At 42.6% G+C, this 8,961-nt stretch overlaps 1 non-coding gene across 1 annotated transcript; it reads left to right on the forward strand.

The window, feature by feature from the left end:
* Positions 1–2,819: 2,819 nt before the first annotated feature.
* Trnas-cga lies at positions 2,820–2,901 on the forward strand. Its single transcript has one exon. It is a non-coding gene; the product is annotated as a tRNA-Ser (tRNA).
* Positions 2,902–8,961: the final 6,060 nt, after the last annotated feature.

Consider the following 8,961-nt stretch of genomic DNA (forward strand, 5'->3'; position numbering starts at 1 on the left):
AATATTTTGTTACAAATGGACATCAAGTTAACATATTGTATATCAAGCGAATAAAATAAATGGGCTTCGCCTGGAGTAGGAAGTTTTTATTCTAGATGTGAGATGTGATAGAGAAACTTCGCATAAATCAACATTAGATCTGGTGGGATGACTTTTTGAAAAACATTTCTCCTACTTATGTATGATTAATTAAAAAGTCATTTAGTTTAAATTAGAGACTTTGATGCTTAAATTCATATAAGAGGTTTTTTTGCAGTTCATCGTATAGACTCTCTCTATTTCTTGGTCTTGCGCCTGACTCCTATCTCGTGTAAGTTATAGCTCTGGCTTAAACTCATTACCTCCTCAAACTTTTCCTTTCTGTCTCTCTCCCCCTCTCTATATTTTTCTCTCTCACCCTCTCTCTTTTTCTATCTCTCCCTTTCTATTCTTTTCTTACTTGCTCCTTCTTCTGACCTCTTATTTTACTCTCTCTTTTTCTCAATCAACACTTGAAATCTCTATCTGCCTCTAACCCTATCACTCTCTCTTTCCCTTAAGTGCCTTTCTATGCGATTTTCATAAGCTTACATGGGGCCTATGGCTTATGAAACAAAACTCATATATAAACGAGCTTTAAAGTGTTGCTAATATGCTAAAGCTACCTCTTTTAAGCAGTGCCAGAGCTGAGGCTAAGCGCCTCGCAACAGAAGCAACAATGATAAATACCAAAACAACAACAACAACAGCAGCAGCAGCAACAAAGTTAAGTTGACCAGCAGCCCACATATCAGCGGCACTTCATCTTGATTGACATGCGCATTCAGCGCGTTGACATAATGATGGACAGACTGGGGACAGCGACTGCGCAGGCGCAGGCGCAAGCAACTGGCAACTGGCAATGTGCAGCCTGCAGCAAGCAGCGTGCAGCGTGCAGCGTGCAACAACAAAGCGTGACAACATTGCCGCTGGCGATGCGTTTGTGATGCTGTGATGTGACCGCTGGGATCCGCAACGAGATGGGAATAAAAACAGATACGATTGGGCAAGGGGCATAGACTGTGCTGTGCCGGAGGGGAGAGTCGTGGGGGAAGCGGGCCCTGGGATTGTGCCACACAGCGCTCAACATGCAAATCGCAGGCGCTCTTCATATGCGTAATGAGAGGCAAACTTTAATGAAGTCGAAATCGGTAAACGAAATCGAAAATGGAATCGGATTCTGATTCGGATGTGGATGTGGATGCGCTATCGATGGCAGCGATGCCAGTGATGGGTGAAGCGCCGGCTGATGCGGCCTTTAAGATTTCCCGCCCCACCCCCCACGGGGCATTGCGAAATTTTTCAATATCAATTTTCATTGTTCGTTCGCGTCCTCTTCGTCTCGGGTTGCGTCTCGCGTTGGCTTGTTGGCGGCGGCGTTGTCGTCACTCAGTCGGGGCACGATCTTAGGATACGATGTGCTATCTGGACATAAATAGACGCCAATTAAATGCTTGATGGCCATGTTCTGTGGCCAGCCCACGGTAAAAAAAAAACAGCCGAAAAAAGGCTGCAAAAAGCAGCCAAAAAGCCAACAGCAGCCGCGGCAAACGGAAATAATTTTACAATAAATTATATATGAAATATTTGTTGCCGAGCGAGACAGCGGACGGACCGAAACCAAAATATGACACAGAATGTTGCACAACCAGTTTGCAGTTACTTTTTCTGAAGTTGTTGCTGTTGCTGTTGCAACAAAAGTTTTGGGAGACATAACGGCGTCTGGCAGGAATGAGAGCCCAGAGGATGAGCCACAAAGATGTCGGAGTTGCAGTCGCAGTCGCAGTCGTAGGAGAAGGCGATGTCGCTGGTGTTTGGCAACTTGACTTGGTTTCCAGTTGGAAATACCAGTAGCCACACATAGACGGAACGTCTCAAAGAACTCGGCGAAAACAACGCTCACGCCCACGCTAACGTCCACGCCTACGCCTATGCCAACGCCCCCGTTCTCGTTAATATTAGCTTTGCCATTTGCGCTTCCATTACCGTTACAGTTTTGATACAGGGCTCAAGAGCAGGAGCAGGAGCAGTAGCAGGAGCAGGAGTTGCCCCTCGACAAGTTTGGCAACGGCGACGATACATTGTTGCCCCATTGTTGTTGTTGTTGTTGTTGTTGCTGCTGTTGTCAATGTTTTTGTTGCATTGTTCGCGGCCTACAATGTGAAACCTGTCGAAACTTTTTCATCGACTTGGCGCACATTTCGCCTCGTCTGCCACCTACGTGAGCCACACACAGAGAATCGAAAACTGAGAAACAGCCGCCAACCAAAAGAGCTGCGACCTATGAACTGTAGCTGCCATAGAGATTGTGATTGTTGTTGTTGCCGCTGTCGCCGATTGACGCCGACAGACAGAAAGTTTCTTATCGCAAGTGTGCTGAATTTTCTTTTGGCACTGGCCCCATTGCCAGGCTTCAGGCACGGAGCGCTGGGTAAACGAATATAATATAATATAGTTCTTTTATTTCATAATTATATTTGATCGAAGGTGAAGTTCACCGATTTTGTCGTATATTCGCAAAGCTGTTTAATGCGAATTTAAGCAATACTTTTGTATTTATCAGAATAAAATCAATTAAATCTCATTGTCAGGCGGCAATGAAGCCAGTTTAAAGTTCGTGAAAATATTATTATTATTAAAACTTTTTAACGATCGGCAATTGATTGCAATCTTTTCATTTATTTTGCTTCAGCACAAATAAGTTGAGTCAGCGTCTAAAAATAGAACACTTTTGCGTTCACAGCAGCGTCGCTGCCGACGATCGCATTGATCATACGCAATTGGCGCTAACTGCTATTGTAGCAGTCGTGGCCGAGTGGTTAAGGCGTCTGACTCGAAATCAGATTCCCTCTGGGAGCGTAGGTTCGAATCCTACCGGCTGCGAGCGTCCGATTTTTTTTATTATTTTTTATATATTTGCTACGATTTTTTTCAAATAAAGTCTGATAATAAAAATAAATAAATCATTAATAATACATTTATTTTAATAAATAATAATTTACATACTTCTTAAAATGTTTTTTATAAAAAATAGAGTCTAGCATTAAATTAAAAATTATTTCCCCAAAAAAATAAAAAATAAAATAAATAAATTTAATAAATATATTTAAAGAAAAAAAAATGATATACACCTATTAAGCCTTTTATAAATAAAAAAGTGTAGTAATAAATGCAAATAAATCATTTAAAAAATGAAATATAAATAATTAAAAAATGTTTATTATCATTAAGCCGACTTATTCACTATATTTTGTCCTATATCTTTGTTTGTTTATCTTAATAATAATATGTGTTCAGTTGAAAAGGTTTGTCAAGTTAAATCATATATTGAAACTCTTTAAAAACAGCTGAAAGTAAAAGAAAGTATTTAAGTATTTACTTTTTCCAGCAAATATCAAACAAAAGTAAATTTCGCCCAACTGTTTCATATATTTTTAAATATTTCAAGATTGGTTTTTTTAATTTCATGGAACTTGTTGGACTATTTAAAGGTATTTGAAATTCATTTTAATTCCCAGCTAGTGATGTTGATGATTATGATAATAACGATGATCATCATATGCTGATGATGGGTTATGAATGTGCTCCAATTAGAAAAAAAAACGCTGCCAATATGCTTACGCTTATATACAAGTTGGCTGGCTATCGATGGAGCTGCCAGTGTCGCCCTTTGCCCAGTATCCACATCCTGTTTAATTAGAATTTTCCTGTGGTCGCGCAGCGTTAAAACGACCAGACCCCTTAGGAATCCTGCACCTGTGCCCCCGCCCAGACCCAAATGCTTTGCTTTTTCCAATTCAATTATTATGAAGACGGCTTTAGTTAGGGCTTGCTGGGAGGAATTGGGTATTTTCGTGTATAGTTCGTTGGCTGTAGACAAAAACAAGTTGGAGCGCAAAGAAAAAATGAACAAAAAAAGTAAATGCCCGCGACATTGGCACATGTGAAGCATATTGGAAAGCATTTGTATGCCGTCCTGCTCTCAAAAGCTTGCTATTTCGCTTGCGCGTGATTTTTTTTTGCTGCTGCTGCTGATTGAGACTTCACTTTGCAATCTATGGCAAATTGATGAACAGCACACACAGCGCAACACACACACACACACACACACACACACACACACACACACACACACACACACACACACACTCAGCCCTATAGCACATACACACCCGCACACTGCAGTAATTAACGTGCATGCGGCACATAAGCACAACACCCCACTCCCACGCTCCACACTCCTTTTTGTGGCATATATGTATATATGGACGCGACGCATGCAAATCGCAACGCGACGCTTGCCTCGCACATGGGTGGCCGCCCAATCGTCCGACTGCCCCTGCCCCCGCTCCCCCCGACTGCCGCCGTTGGCTACGATTGTGGCTGGTCAGCGTGTCCTGGTCAGTGTCGTTTCTTTGGCTGCGGCTGCGGCTGCCGTTGCTGCTGCTGCTGCTGCTGTTGCTGTTGCTGCTGCGTTTTTTTGCACGCTGCATTCGCCCTGCGATTGGTTGCGGCCATCGATGAGCCGACTCTGCGAATGTGAATGTGGATTGCCGACTGGCCACCCAACGCAAAAAGCGTCAAACAACGACGACAAGGGGCACATTCATCAAGCATGGGCATGGGCATGGCCATGGGCTTTGTTTCCATGCGTTCGCATCAGCAGCAACAACAACAACAACAACAACAACAACTGCAGCAAGCCCAAGGGTTGACACTGCACTTTCCGCATAACCACCCCATGCAACACACCCAGCCCAGCCCAGCCCAGCCCAGGCCAACCGCTGATAGGCTCAAAAAGTCTATCCCAAGCCCTGCAATAATTCCCAGCAATTTCATGCGACGCAACTTTGAGTACGCTTTCAAGATTTTAAAGGCCAAAAACCATGCAAATGGCCCAGACAAGTCACGACAACCAATAAAAAACAACAACAATCAAAACCAATCGAAAAAAAGGATTGAAAATTATTACGAAAACATAGGCACGTTTCTGGCTGGAATTTAATTTTGATAAAGGTACAAAATATTGACGATACATCCATAGCTCAAAAGCCAGCGGAGTTGGAGCTGGGCAGCTGTCTGTGCCTAAAAAACAAGATGAGCAGAAGACCTCAAGCCGAATGCCACAATGCCCTAAAAAGCTTTTTAGCAGCAATTAAGTTGAGATTTTTAGCTAAACAAAAATCATTCAATATTATTTGTATCCGAATGCATTTTCCACATACCGTACATTCCCGACAGATAAACACATAAGAGACTTGTCTAAGCCTGGAAAATAAGTGGGTCTTCAATTGTAAAATCAACATAGAAATTTTAACCTTGGGGCCTCTTCTTATATATAGCATACTACAGATATTGTTAAATAATGTGTGTGTGTGGAGGTTTTTTGTCTGAAGTTGTAGAGAACTTTCTTAAATTAAATTAAGTCTAGCTAGTTTGAACTAAGGCCCAACCTTATATATTTAATGCCTTGAAAAGTATAAAATGAACTTCTTTTAAGAACTGGTCTGTTATGGAAGGAATAAAGCCCAGCCCTTTACAAATTCGATCAAAATTATCATTTTAATTTTGATTTTCGATAGCCGGAAATATCTAAATGATCTATTTTTTACCGCATAATCACGAGATATATGTTATTTACGTGCACAACTTTAAACCGAACTTAAAATTTGACTTAAGCTCAAATGCTGTCTATTTAAGTATACTTGAAAACTATTCTTGGCATAACTGCGGTAAATATTAGTTGGGAATTCGATGAGATATTGATATAGCCAACTCTTGAGGGTATTATTTGGCAGTCTAGGCACATGGCCAGCATATTTTTATGGAGCCATCTACGGAACAAAGGGACTTTTTTACGTTGGCCAAATTTGAATTAGAGGCAAAGGAGTGGGTGGGGTAAGCGGGAATGGGGAGGGGGTGGGTTTAACAGGAGGAGCCACACATAAAGTAAAAGCAAATACTGTAAATACACGAAGAGCCGGAGTTGATGCAACATCCAAAAGCTGTGGCCAAAGCCGACGCCAGAAAAGTCCGCATTCGCGTTTTTTTACACTCACACACTTGCATTCATATATGTATATTGGCTACGGATGTAGTTGAATGTGTGTGCGTGTGTGTGCAGGACCAAAAAAATGTAGCTGGAGCTGATGCTGTGTATGTGTGATGGTGTGTATGTGTGTGAGAGTAAGCCCATTCTCTGCAAATATCCGTAAATGTCAGACGACATCACGCTTCAGTGGACACACTGACGACAACGACGACGATGACGACGACGACTACGACGACGCCGACGCCGACGCCGACGCCGCCGACGTCGACGATGATGATGCTGATGGCGAATGATGGAGGCGCCTCCCACGCTTGACGCTGACCAGCAGCCTTAACTGGCTCGTCGGGCTAACCTGTACCTGGGTACCTGGCCATGCCCACATAGCTGCCCGCAAAATATTGGCGCAAGCATTAGAGCGGAGCGGGCATCGGGCGGCAGGACACGGCCTGCTGCTCCTTGCTACAGTTTGAATTATTTGAAACAATATCCTTTAAAAAAATGCGATACAATTTCAAACGATGACAAAAAATCAGAGCAGCAGTGGCCGTGTGCGAGTCCTGTGCCTGCTCCTGTTCTTGTTCCTGTTCCTGCTGCTGTTCCCGTTTCTGGCGCTGGCTCATGCCGGAGGCAGAAACTAGGGCCAGGGCCAGACAGGTGTTTGTCAGCCAGTCAGAAACCCTGGGCCAGAGCCACGGAGGAGCAGCGTCTGCTGCTCTTATCACCGAAAGTGGCCCGGCCTGACCATGTGTGTGGGCTCTAATAACAAAAGCAATAACAACAAAGGTTGCTCACGAATTGCTGCCAGTTTCGGGCAGAGCGGTCACAAGGGGCCGCAGGCGGGGCAAGGGAACTGTGTAACAACAATGTCATTGACCGCGACTGGCAGGAAAGCAGACACAGCCACAGCGACAGCCACGGCTACAACTACGCTAGGTGGAGGCCGGCATCAGACTAAAACAGTGCCAAAAAAATGGAGCTCAAAAAACGTAGGATTTTTATGCCTGAAATCGCGAAGAATATCAAAATAATTGGCGTTCAATTTAATTTTAAACAAAATTTAAGTACTTCGACTTGTCATTGAAAAATTCAAGTAAGAACGCTTAGAAAATATATTGCACAAATTATTATAATTCCTCTAAATTATTTAAGTGGAGAAAACCAATCTATAGATAAAATCATGTTCAAAAGAATATGATATAAATGCAAGCAAATCGATTCAGTTTTCAAAATGGTTTGGGCATTTCGGGCTCAAATTTATGACACTGACATGTTAATAAAAAACCAGGACTCGGTGTTTGTTTATTAAATTTTAAAATCCGGAAACGTATTTGTTTACGGTTGCAAGCCTTCACACTAACATAAACGACATTTTTAATGCAATTAATCAAATTGTAAAAGCGCAGATCAGTAAGAGAAGAGAAATTTTCTTCCAATGATAAGTCGTTTACGATTTTTAGAGTCAGCAACCGATCCAGAACTGTATTTTTCTATAATAAAGAAAGGTGTTTGCGTTTGAAAAAGAAACTCTTTGACAAATTTAAAATAGTTTTTCTTGACAAAAGCCTGGCGAATATAACAAACGACAAACAAATGGTGCATAAGGCAATTAGCGACCGTAAAAGCCGTTTATTCCATATAATATAATATAAAAAAAAAAAAAAAAATCTTAGGAAATTTCATATTGTATATATAATTTTTAAATGCACACAAATCGAATAATCGAATCATATTGCGAAACAATGCTCTATTGCGGCACGCCAATTTATCGAAACAATCGAAACGAGTCCCGAACCAAACCATTTTCAATCAAAAATAGTTTCTTTTTAAAAATGTATTTGGAGACTCTCATATGTAAAATAAAATATATTGGTGGAAGATTCATAAATAACTCGTGTTTCAGACTGCGAATCTTTGCAATGGAACGCGCATTAGCTTTGTTTATAAATTTGTATTGTTGCATTATGATTTGAAAAATTGGGAAAAAAACAAAATCTTAAAGCAATAAACAAGTTCAGGGTTGTGGCAAGGCAAGTTAACGAGCCGAATTCAAGGGACAGACAGTTGGCTTTAGCCACGAACCAAAGCAGTGGCAATTGTTAGTAGGGCTTGCAGCCAGGTTAAGAGCCGTGTGCGAAATGGTAATACGCATCGAAAACGCGTCAGCTATAATAGCTGAGAGTCTGGTAAGTCTGGCAACAGTGTGGCTGGCACTTGCTACCACTGCGAAGAGTGGCTGCTGCTGCTGCTGCTGCTACTTATCAATATGTTAACTGGCAGTTCTTGGAAAGCCGCAGACGTCAAGCACTGCCTGCAGGAAGCTGTAGCTGTAGCTGTAGCTGAAGCTGAAGCTGGACCAAAAGTGCGCTTCTTACTCCACTCTAATGGCCATTCATTTTTCTTAGACGGCGTCAGATGGCGCAGCCCAAAAGCGCAAGTTGCACAATAAATTTGCTGCTTGGCAAACAGGCGACAAAAGTGACAGCAGCCCCAATGAGCGAGAGCCAGAGGGAGAGGGAGAGGGAGTGGGAGAGGGAGCTGCGCGGGCTGCAGCTGCGGGCCCGCAGCTAGAGCTCAAGTTTTTGGGCTGTGGCCAACCAATGAAATGGCTCAATCAATTAGGGCCTGTCATAATGCGTCTTACAGCAACAGCAACAGCAACAACAACAGCTGTGAGTGCCAGCTTTATCAACGTTTTCTTGGGACCGGCTTTCGGTATGGACTGTGGCTGTGAGGCTTGTGCATGTTGCTGCAACATCAATAAGCTGCAAGGCAGACAACAGACAACAGACAACAGACAACAGGCAACAGGCAACATGCGTGCCTCACTTAGCTGCCTCGTATCTTATGTGATGAAATTTATGCTTAATTAAAAGCGACACAAGGCCCCGGCA

The sequence above is a fragment of the Drosophila novamexicana genome, unplaced genomic scaffold (assembly GCF_003285875.2).
Source record: "Drosophila novamexicana strain 15010-1031.04,08,12 unplaced genomic scaffold, DnovRS2.1 tig00000932-arrow-arrow-pilon, whole genome shotgun sequence".
In the NCBI taxonomy this organism is placed as follows: domain Eukaryota; kingdom Metazoa; phylum Arthropoda; class Insecta; order Diptera; family Drosophilidae; genus Drosophila; species Drosophila novamexicana.